The sequence below is a fragment of the Nylanderia fulva genome, unplaced genomic scaffold, assembly GCF_048542155.1.
Source record: "Nylanderia fulva isolate GAGA-0341 unplaced genomic scaffold, ASM4854215v1 Scaffold955, whole genome shotgun sequence".
NCBI lineage: Eukaryota > Metazoa > Arthropoda > Insecta > Hymenoptera > Formicidae > Nylanderia > Nylanderia fulva.
In genome coordinates, this window is record NW_028191085.1 from 23,154 (window position 1) to 30,653 (window position 7,500).

General features: G+C 47.7%; 1 pseudogene; it reads right to left on the reverse strand.

The window, feature by feature from the left end:
* Positions 1–5,467: 5,467 nt before the first annotated feature.
* Positions 5,468–6,648, reverse strand: LOC146719525 (small subunit ribosomal RNA; annotated as a pseudogene).
* Positions 6,649–7,500: the final 852 nt, after the last annotated feature.

Genomic DNA, 7,500 nt, shown 5'->3' on the forward strand with positions numbered 1-7,500 from the left:
AAGCCAAACAACGCCGCGAACGGACTTGGAAAGGAGAATGTCGCTCGCCCGGCGAGAAATCGAAAGCAACACGCCCCTCCGAACGGACTTGGATGAATTTATCAGCTTCGCACGGCGGAACGGGGAAAGCAACACGCAGCGAACAAACTTGGAAGAATTTCAGAATTTTCGCTCGCCCGGCCCGAAAGACAAAACGCCGCGAGCGAACTTGTGGAAGAATTTGTTCGCCGCCCGGCGGAAGAAGGGAAAGCAACACGCCGCGAGACGAACTTGGAGAATTTCTCGCTCGCCCCAGCGAAAGCAACAACGCCGGCGAGCGAAATTGGAAGAATAGAATGTCGATCGGCCGGCGAAAACTGAAGCTCCGAGAAAGCAACACCGCCGCGGCGAGCGAACGACTTGCGAAAAAAAAAAAAAAAAGCGGCTTGTGCGGCCGGAGGTATGTGTCGCCCCACGCCAACGAAAGCAACACGCCCGGTCGACTGGTAAGGGCGGCGCGTGCCGCCGGCGGAGTGGTGTCGCCCCGCCCCGCCAACTCAAGGCAACACGCCGCGGCGAACGGACTTGAAGAATTTCTCGTTCGCCCGGCGCCGAAACCGCAAAAGCAACACGCCGCGAACGGACTTGGATGAATTTTCGCTCGCCCGGCGAAAGCAACACGCCGCGAACGGGACTTGGAAGAATTTGTCGCTCGCCCGGCGAAAGCAACACGCCGCGAGCGAACTTGGAAAAAAGCGGCTTGTGCGGCCGGAGGTGTCGCCCTGCCAACGAAAGCAACACGCCGCGATCGTACTTGGGTTACGGGCGGCGCGTGCCGCCGGAGGTGTCGCCCGCATACAAGGCAACACGCCGCTATCGGGCCTGGAAAAAATTTCTCGCTCGCCGGCGAGAGCAACGCAACGCGCTGCGAGCGAACTTGCGCCTGTTCCCGAGTTCTCGCTTGTACCGCTAACGAGCGAGCTAAATGAGATTAATTAAATGAGGACGCATCGGAAAGTTTATTCGTGCAAACACTCCGGCTTCGCTTATCGGCATCCTGCCTGCATTCGTCCACGTATCGGTCGTAGAATCTCGAAGATTGTGCATCCGACGAGTGGTAACCGAGAATTAGCAGATATTCGTAATAATCGTGTCGCGCGGTCGTGCGGAGCGTCGAAAAGTACGAAACCTTTGTCCGAAACGTATTTCCGTATCGTAGAATTATCTTCTCGTAGCGGCGCTACTCGCCGTCAAGTGCCCCGGAGGTACCGCCGGCGGGCGACGGACTTGGTGAAATCATTCGGTCGTCCGGAGGTGTCGCCCGTCCCGGAGGTGCCGTCCGTCCCCTAAGTTGACGCCGGCCGTTATGTGGTTGCCGCACGTATAATCACGCCCGTAACGGTAACGAGCCGTCTCGGTTGCCGCGCGCGTGATTTCGCATCGGGCGAGTGTTTCGTACCGTAATCGCGGTCACCGCAGCTTGCGTGTTGCGTATCATCCGTAATAATTCGAAATATATGTCTCCGACACGTGGGTTTGAGAGACACGTTTCGAGTTAGTAATCGGACAGCGCCCTCATGTCGAGCGAGCGCCGAATAGTAACTTTCGTCCGAAACGTTTTTACGTAGCTCTCCTCGTTGCGGCGCCGTAAATCGTCGTTAAGTGTTCCGGAGGTACCGCCGGCGGTCGTCTGACTTCGAGAGATCATTCGGTCGTCCGGAGGTGCCGCCCGTCCCGGAGGTGTCGCCGGTCGGCCGTGGTTCTCGGAGGTGTCGCCCGGTCCGGAGGTGTCGCCGGTCGACCGTGGTTCCCGGAGGTGTCGCCCGGCCCGGAGGTGCCGCCCGGCCCGGAGGTGCCGCCGGTCGGCCGTGGTTGTCGCCCGGCCCGGAGGTGCCGCCCGACCCGGAGGTGCCGCCCGGCCCGGAGGTGCCGCCCGGCCCGGAGGGTACCGTCGGTGCTTATACCTTATTGTCCCGGCATTTCGTTTGTTTCCTTCTTAATTAATGCTAATTATCGTTGTTTGACATTCGCCATACGGCTATCGTGATAATATTTTATCGTACAATAGGACTTTTCGATCGTTCGCTCTCCGCGACAATGTCTCGATTGAACGCGCCTTTCGGCGCTCGCGCTCGCATAACGTATAAGACGGGCAACAAGAGCCAAATCGCGGATGACAATGCGTTATCCTAACGAAACTAAATAATTTTCCGTTAGAATTAATACCGGTGCACAAGGCACCAAATTTTACTTGGACACGGCCAAGATTTTAAAATATGAAATAATCTCATATTTGAGATTAATTTCAATACCCCCTTTTTTTTTTTAACCCCCCTACCAAAATTAAATAAATGAATGCAAGAGAAAAATATAGTAGATCCGAAAATCGCTGAATCGGGAAACGAACCCGAGACCTTTCGCTTGCCGGGCGACTGCTCTTCCAGCTGAGCTATTCTATCCTTTCGATTCTATACTTTTCTCTGTTATATATATTAATGTTGGTAAACAAACGCATTTTTAAGCCAGCGTGTATCAATATAAGAGTTTTAACAAGGCTCTGTAATATAAATATAAATTTAACGTATAAGACGGGCAACAAGAGCCAAATCGCGGATGACAATGCGTTATCCTAACGAAACTAAATAATTTTCCGTTAGAATTAAATACCGTTGCACAAGGCACCAAATTTTACTTGGACACGGCCAAGATTTTAAAATATGAAATAATCTCATATTTGAGATTTAATTTCAATACCCCCCTTTTTTTTTTTTTTTTTTTTTTTAACCCCCCTACGGAAATTAAATAAATGAATGCAAGAGAAAAATATAGATCCGAAAATCGCTGAATCGGGAATCCCCGATTTTCGGATCTATATGTTTCTCTTGCATTCATTTATTTAATTTCCGTAGGGGGGTTAAAAAAAAAAGGGGGTATTAAAATTAAATCTCAAATATGAGATTATTTTATATTTTAAAATCTTGGCCGTGTCCAAGTAAAATTTGGTGCCTTGTGCACCGGTATTTAATTCTAACGGAAAATTATTTAGTTTCGTTAGGATAACGCATTGTCATCCGCGATTTGGCTCTTGTTGCCCGTCTTATACGTTAAATTTATATTTATATTACAGAGCCTTGTTAAAACTCTTATAAATTAGTTTATTCACTTTCTACAAGTTCGTCGCGTACCGAGACTTATGTTTCTCGGCGCTCGCTCTCTCGAGGACTGACTCGAGGGCTGCGCGAATTTCGGAGCTCGCGTAGGGCGGCAGCCGATCGGGGTCCTCGATTGGACCATCAGAAAATCAGGCGATGTACACACGCCAATTAGCGGCGAGTGTACACGTTGGTTTCACGTGTTTCCTTGGCGTAAACACTAAGGAATTTAACAAAAAAACATTCTAGAAAATTCGATCGTCCTCGAGGATTCGATCCGAAGAACGAATCTTCAACAATGTGGAAAGAATTTTATTAGAATTTCTCTACTATTTATTATATTAAAAATAATAATATGTATCACAAGAAAATATAAAATATGTTTGATTAATTTTACTATACAGTTTAGTAAAATTAATCACACATATTTCATATTTTATTGTGATAGATATTATTTTTAATGTGATAAATATTAATCAGAGAAATTTTAATAAAATTCTTTTCATACCGTATTGTCTCACAATTACCATAACTTTTAGGGTAAATTTTAAGAGAAAATTCTCTCAGTGTACCGATTAATTATTAAAAATTACTTGTAAAAAGGCACACGTTACTCGATGCGGACGACAATTGTTTACACGGCAAGGACACGACAACAGACTGCGGCGACGGATGACGCAACGCGTCGCGACGCTTCGCGACACGTCTAGACGATAACAATCACGCGGCGTTGCCGAACATGTGATTGACGCGAGACATGTATTAAAACGTATAATAATTATGTTATTAAAAAAGGCATATTATAACGTATTATAATTTTTTACGTTATAATACATTTTTTTTAATGACTTAACATTATCCGCCCGTTTTGCCCTTTCTTTTTAAGCGAGACGTGAGAAAAATGATTATGTTTTGCGAACAAGATGTTCCATGTATAAATGTATTGGTCGCTCTGAAAAGAGCGGATTGACTTTGGTCGCTCTGAAAAGAGCGGATTGACTTTGGTCGCTCTGAAAAGAGCGGATTAATTTATAATAGGTGCTCAAAATGACCACCATCCATCCTTATGCAAGCTCGCATGCGTTTAAATAAATTTAATTGGACGTTCTCCATTACTTCCTCTTCGATATTCCAAATTACATATCGCAATCTGGTTTCTAAGTCGTCGACGTTCTCGGGAAGCGTTTTGTATATTGATTCCTTACAGTATCCCCATAAAAAGAAATCAAGAGAATTAAGGTCCGGGGATCTTGCGGGCCAACGTATCGGGCCATACCGACCCATCCAACGTCCAGGAAACTGCTTGTGCGCGACGGAAAGATGGATAGGACGTGGTCGGAAGCGAGACCGAGAAATAGACACAACACTCGACACACGCGTAACGTTCACAAAAAAAATATATTTATATAAACTATTAACAAAAATTACAATTAATATACCGCACCGAATTTACCGAGAGAATTAGCCGAGTCGTAAATTACTAAGTGTCCGCAAGCAACGGTAATGAATTAGACAAAGACAAGCAATCTTTATCGTATGAACACACTTTATTCGCGATGAGCAATCGGAAAAAGCGCCGCGGTCGCGAGAGAGGAGGCTTATATACGCCTTGTAATTCTAGAATATTCGAGTACATTTGCTGTCGTTCTATTGTGATATTAAGGGTGAAGGAACGTTTACTGTAATTATTTACTTGTTTTTCTCTCCTCTCGCGCGACAGCGGTGTTTACAATTTAGACTGTTTTAAGCGCTTGTTTTCGAAGGCGCGGAGTATCCGTATACTCTCGCGGCCGAGCGCTAATTTAAATATAATTTAAAATACGCATGTTAGACCACGATATTAATTAATAAATTATATGCATGCTGCATGAGGCATGATCGAGATGCATGAATATTTTAACGCTTTCTTGTCCGCGGGTTATTACCGTTCGAATCTCGAACACTGCTCGTTCAAGTAGTTTGTTACAATCCTGGCGTTGTGTGGTCAAGCACCGTCTTGTTGAAAGAACATTTTATTTCTTTCAAATAGTGGCACTTCTTCTAAAAAATCGGGCAGATTTTCTTTCAAAAGTTCCGCGATACCATAGGGTACGCCTATTTAGCAGGCTAGAGTCTCGTTCGTTATCGGAATTAACCAGACAAATCGCTCCACCAACTAAGAACGGCCATGCACCACCACCCACCGAATCAAGAAAGAGCTATCAATCTGTCAATCCTTCCGGTGTCTGGGCCTGGTGAGGTTTCCCGTGTTGAGTCAAATTAAGCCGCAGGCTCCACTCCTGGTGGTGCCCTTCCGTCAATTCCTTTAAGTTTCAGCTTTGCAACCATATTTCCCCCGGAACCCAAAAGCTTTGGTTTCCCGGAAGCTGCCCGCCGAGTCATCGGAGGAACTTCGGCGGATCGCTAGCTGGCATCGTTTATGGTTAGAACTAGGGCGGTATCTGATCGCCTTCGAACCTCTAACTTTCGTTCTTGATTAATGAAAACATTTTTGGCAAATGCTTTCGCTTCTGTCCGTCTTGCGACGATCCAAGAATTTCACCTCTAACGTCGCAATACGAATGCCCCCATCTGTCCATATTAATCATTACCTCGGGGTTCCGAAAACCAACAAAATAGAACCGAGGTCCTATTCCATTATTCCATGCACGCAGTATTCAGGCGAAGGTAGCCTGCTTTAAGCACTCTAATTTGTTCAAAGTAAACGTACCGGCCCGACTCGACACTCAGTAAAGAGCACCGCGACGGGATATTAGTTGGGCCGCCCCTCGCGAGGCTAAGCCCACCGGTAGGACGTCCCACATCACGCCAGTTAAACACCGCGAGCGGTGAACCGACGGTGTGCGACACAGATTCAACTACGAGCTTTTTAACCGCAACAACTTTAATATACGCTATTGGAGCTGGAATTACCGCGGCTGCTGGCACCAGACTTGCCCTCCAATGGATCCTCGTTAAAGGATTTAAAGTGTACTCATTCCGATTACGGGGCCTCGGATGAGTCCCGTATCGTTATTTTTCGTCACTACCTCCCCGTGCCGGGAGTGGGTAATTTGCGCGCCTGCTGCCTTCCTTGGATGTGGTAGCCGTTTCTCAGGCTCCCTCTCCGGAATCGAACCCTGATTCCCCGTTACCCGTTACAACCATGGTAGGCGCAGAACCTACCATCGACAGTTGATAAGGCAGACATTTGAAAGATGCGTCGCCGGTGCTAGGACCGTGCGATCAGCACAAAGTTATTCAGAGTCACCAAAATAAACGGTGGACGAACGGCGAGCCGCCCGCCACCGATTGGTTTTGATCTAATAAAAGCGTCCCTTCCATCACTGGTCGGGACTCTGTTTTGCATGTATTAGCTCTAGAATTACCACAGTTATCCAAGTAAATGTGGGTACAATCTAATGAACCATAACTGATTTAATGAGCCATTCGCGGTTTCACCTTAATTCGGCATACACTGAGACATGCATGGCTTAATCTTTGAGACAAGCATATGACTACTGGCAGGATCAACCAGGGAGCTTCGTGTTCGGTTACTCGCAAGGGAGTAACTCGCGAGCGAGCCCGAAGACTCGTCGCTAGCTCTTTTTCGCGCGCGCGCGCGTTCGATGCCGAAACACCGACGCGCGCGCGACACGCTCGTATGTGCCATTTTATTTGCCGCCGGTCTTGCTCAGCCGGTCGGCGACACTCTGCTGTGTTTAACGCTATTATGTAAAGCGTACGAGAGAACGACGGAGGCGAGAGTAAACACCCGACGCCGCCGCCTCTCTTCTTCCTCCTCCTCTCCGTTCAAAAATCCACAAGATCAAAATACTCGTGTTCTTATTCTCCCAAATGTTATGATGCGCGGTCTCGAGAGACCGCGCGATTCACCCTGACGCTAGATCGACGATGGCGATGCTTAGACGTCGAGGACTGTTCTGTCTGGTTCGTACGCGTTTAACCGCACACGACCAGCAATAAGATTTTGCTACGGCGTACAAAGCGAGCGGGAAGAAGCAACTCTTCCCGCAAACTCGTATCCGTGGAGTAGATGCTCGGTAAGCGCGACGATTCCGCTGCTGCGTACGAAACTAGAGGGAACCGCGCGGCCAACACACTAGAGGCAGTGCGCGCCACATAAGAGCCATTCGGTCTTGCGACACCGACTCGTGGCAATGCTGTGCTCGTAATAAATAAGTGTGCGTTAATTTTAGCGCGCGTTCGGCGACGAACGAGAAGAGCCGCACCGTAATCCCCGGCGAAGAGGAATACGAGACGACGCGAGAGTCGAACGTACGTTCTCGCGAGACACGCAACCTCCAAGCATGAGAAGACTTGGCGGCGGCGCGTTCTGCGACGATCGTATATTATTTTATATATTCGT